Source organism: Colossoma macropomum, unplaced genomic scaffold (assembly GCF_904425465.1).
Source record: "Colossoma macropomum unplaced genomic scaffold, Colossoma_macropomum, whole genome shotgun sequence".
NCBI classification, from domain to species: domain Eukaryota; kingdom Metazoa; phylum Chordata; class Actinopteri; order Characiformes; family Serrasalmidae; genus Colossoma; species Colossoma macropomum.
Genome location: NW_023494793.1, coordinates 37,336,795 through 37,341,698, shown reverse-complemented (window position 1 = coordinate 37,341,698; position 4,904 = coordinate 37,336,795).

Sequence of the window (4,904 nt, the reverse complement as noted above, 5' to 3'; positions counted from 1 at the left end):
CACACACCACAGCTTCACATATAGAGAACCATACAGCATATAATTAGTAGGATTGAAATCATCAATTACTTTTCTAGCCTGAACATCTTCACATATCAAACGATCTCCCTCTCTCTCCTTAAACGCTTGTGAGGTACATAGTTTTGTTACAGTGGAGACACACATAGAACACAAAATGCTTGTTACCACATCGCATTAAGAGAAAACATGCATTATCATCTTTATCATTTCCAAACCTATTCTGTCAGCTCATATTTATGCTTTTTAGGATCCCATGTTCATGAGCACTGCACTGAGAATTCAGCACTAGCTGTGCTCCGTGTCCTGCATCAACTTGCCACAGTTGAACCAACGGACTCACTAATGTACAGTGTGTGAGCTCTGTACAGTCTGGCCTTCATAGAGAAATGCATATTAATATATAAATTTGTCTATATGGGTGAATCGAAATATTTTACAGCATATGTTTTAGATTACAGAGTTGCTTTGTTCACGCAGGTCAAGGCTTAGAGTAACGACTCCATGCACTCAATCTATCAGATCCAGTCTGTGAGCCACTAGATGACTCATTACTGTGTACTGATGAACAAACGACGGCTGTGTACGATGCTGTGAACCACAAACATGCAGATCCCTGGACACAATATAAAGCATAAAGGTTAGTGTATAACCACAACTGTGCCTAACAACATTGTTCACGTTTTCCCATTAATGATTTGCACTTATTCTCTGTGACTGAGCGAGAACTGTATGTTTGCAGAACAGTCAGCTGAAGATACTGAATGTGATGGATGTACAGAAACGGCACCTACTCAGACGCTCTCTTCACTTGTAAGCGCACGTCAAAGTAAGTCGACGCGTTATTGAGTGTCATAATGTGTGTGTGTCAGTATATGCTTTAATGCATAGATAGTTTTTTATTTTTTCCTATGTTCATCTCTATGGTTTGCACACAAAATGCTGTATTTATGTGTGTTTCTCTGTAGAATGTGTGAACTTATTTTCACTTAGAAATAAACATGTATGTTGACTTGGACCTTCCAAGCTTTATTCTATTTGGGTAGTATGCTGTAATTATGCGGAAAGATGTCACATGACTGATGATCTATTTTGTTGCTCTCTGACAGATGTGAGATGACGGCACGTACAGAAATAAAGCCAGGACACACATTTTCCTGATACCGAATGTAAAAGCCACACTCACAGTTGCTTTAATAGTGGAGTCCAGTTTTCTCTTTGTTCTTCTTGTTGTTGTCATTGTTGTTGTGATTGTTGTAATCGTAAGGTACTGCAGAACAGACGTAGTACTGTCGTGTTGAAGGTAGGTGTGTGTTGTGTGTGTAATTTATTCACTGTTAAGTCAAACACTTCCAAGCATTTGTGTGTGATTTTTTGGATTTAGTAATTTGTAGTGTAATTGTATTAAATTCTATTTTGTCAGCCTCTGTACCTCCGCCACAAGTATGTGTTATTTTGCTACTATTACTAAGAAGTCCTGCTTACTTCTGTGTTGTTTGGGTGTCCTGTCTTGTGTGTGTGTGTGTCTCTCTTTTGATATGTCTCTGATCTTGGAAAAAAGTGGTCTATATGCATTTTGAAATGAAGCCTTATGTATTGTGGTATTGGAGTAGAGTAAGACATAGGAAGAACATGACTCTGCTGCAAGTATGCTCTTTATTGACACCAGCACAAGGCACATACATACAATCACACCCAGGATTGGGTTGTGGGGTTGGCCACAATAGCCATAGACTTCCACTTCATGGTGACCCCACAACTCACACACAAGCAACCTGCACCCCAGACACAAATAACACAATATCACATAACAATCTTCTAACTAACAGACGACAACATAAACAAGTCCCTTTTCAGAGAGTGTGCACCTCCCATGAGCCTCTTCACATGGCCCCTTTGCATGGGCCACGCCTCCGAAGAGGCAGCTCGCCAGTAGCAGGATGATACAATGAAGCACATGATTCAAAAATATTCTTTAAAACTCAAACTTGAACACTGTTAGTAGTCGTACCAAAGGAACAACTCCTAATAAGATGCAAGGCCCTGGTTTACTAAAGGTTTGTGTGTATAAAAGTAGCAATATCAAAAACAATCAACTATAGAATGTTGCAGCCTACTAATTAGTAAATAGCATGTGCCTTAATAAATATGCATTTTTGGGGCATTTTACCAAAGAGCAAAATACAGGGCAATGTCAATGAAAATAAAAATGTTTAGCACCCACAGAGAAATTTATTAAGCCTGAAAGGTATTTTGAGAATTTACTGTGTGCTTTGCACCATGGATGCTGTCCTTGTAATTATTTTAGTGTGTTTTTTTAAGCTAAAAAGAGTATTTTGTATAAAATATGTACAAAAAAGTCAATATAGCAGAACAGTTACACAGTGGCTGTCATGTTTTCTGCCGTCACCTGTCCCAATTTTGTTTCGCTTCATGTTTCTGCTTCTTTGGTGACAGAGATTCACCCTTCCTCACTTTTTCTTGTGCTAAATTATAAGTATTTGTCCAAATTTGGGTTCTCAAACTTCTCACAACACACTGTGGTTAGCCAGCACCAGCAGCAACCACTCATTCTTCTTCTTTCTACATCCTCCGACCAGTGCTATAGCACCACCAAATTCAAGCTGCTGCTTTTCAATGTAAAAGCGCAAAAGCGATCTCTGTTGCTTATCTGTTCTGGGCTATTGTAGAAACATGGTGGTGCAACATGGCGGCCTCTGTCAGAAAGGGATCCATTTCCTATGTAGATAAGAAGGGCTCATTGTAAGCTAACAAAAACATAATGATTCCTAGTTATAGGTGATTATACACTAATGAACACATGGTTTTGTATACTATATTCCATTTCTGCTAATAGATCCCCCAAAATCTTACACACTGCATTCTATGGTCTCTATCAGCTCATACTGAAACAGTTATATAATTGTTAGTATTTTGCTTAATGTACATTAGTGTTGGTAATACATTTTGCAATGAAACAATGTATGTGTAATGTCTAGTGTTTACTCCAGTACATATCTGAGCTATAATCACATTTTCTCTTTTGTCTTTTTCAGTCTAAAGCAGTGAACATCCTTTTTTGGCAAGAGATTAAGTGGCACATTCAACAGTACATTACAGCAACCTCTAAAGGTGATGTGGAAAAGATGCCAGAGTAAAGAGTCTGGCAGTAATGGAGAGCACTTCCCAATGTGTTCTGCTGGTAAGACCACACATTCTTATCATATTGTTATTTCATCACACACACACACACACACACACACACACACACACACACATATATATATATATATATATTTGAATCAGCAGCTAGCACACACACAAGTTCAGTGACACCACAAAAATGTATATTATATACAAGTAATACTAAATATAATGTGTTTTTCATGGTGAAATTATCATATGAATATGTTGAATAATATATTATAAAATAGGGAAGCTCACACAAAACTATTTGTTTTTATTATTTGCCATATTAATGAAGAGCTTGGTATCAGAGCTCAATTTTGACAATCATACATTTAGATCTCACACAGTTGGCCAACATACAAAGGATTTCAAGATTTTACACGTTTGTGTATATAGTCCATATTTGTCTGTTTGGTGATATAGGTTGTAGGTCAATTTTTCCAAGGGAAGCAGAGTTGCAGCTTGAGAAAGCCACAGGTGCAGATGTTCTGCCCCTATTCCTAAAAGATACAGGGCGGGGGACGTCTGAAATTGTGTTTGAAAGATATTTTCTACTGTGATGTGAACTCTGTCCCAGAAATTTTTTTACATTGCAAAAAGGCAGGAAAAGTATTACATTTAAAGTATATCCTAATAATGAATTTGAAGATAAGCTCATGAACACTAGATGAGGTGCCTTTGGGAAACAAGTTTTTACAAATATTGAGCCGGTCCTCTTCTGAGGGTTGGTTCAATTCCTTTTCCCAAATTATATTTTTGCAATTTTGACAAAAATAGACTTGCACATCTTTTATTTGTTGTTGACATTTTTTTAACCACGAAACATGTAAGGAATGAAGTGCTTACTTCATTGTGTCCAGTCTGCAAAGGACCATTGTGGCTGCAGGTTTTCATTGTAACAAAGCAGTGGCACACATAATTCTACTTGTTTAATCAGTCAGTCTTGAAATAACTGATCATTTGGATATGTAATTTTAGGGACATTTAGTCAGAAGAAGGCATAAAACAGTGATACTTTAAACAGCAAAGATTCTCAAAGGGTCACTAAGATTTAATGAGATTATATGATGAATTGTGCTTTATATGACTAGGTACATGAACTAACCAGAAAAAAGGTCAATTTCAGGTTGGGCAAATGTCTTTACTGATAATCAGATTAGTATAAACACACATTGTAAATTGTAAATGATTAACATTTGAGCATGGCTATTAAATGTTTGAATGAGGACATACAAGCTAATTTGCCGTGATTATCACTACATTTACTATAGGTCATGCAAATGGTAGATCAAGCCATGTAACACACTTCCCTGCATGTGTCAATTCAGAAGATACACAATCAAGTCTTATCATGTGTATCTGGTGGGCTTGTTCTTTTGGATCTAAATATAATTTGTACTCTTCCTGCTCTTTACAGAATCTATGTGGAAGATAACAACCACACTGGGGACAAAGTCATCTGATCTGACGATGGATGGGAGATTCTCATTTTCTCTTTTTGATCACATTTTCGTTGCAAGTTTTAACAATGTTAGAAATTATATTACTGGTGTTTTCTTGGTAAAATATGTAATATGGCCAAAAGTTTGTGCTCATGCAACACTGCTTCTGGAATCAAGGGCATTCATTTGTTCCTGCTATCCTGCAGTTGAACAGATTGAACCTGAAGGCTTTACACGAGATGTTGGAACATTGCT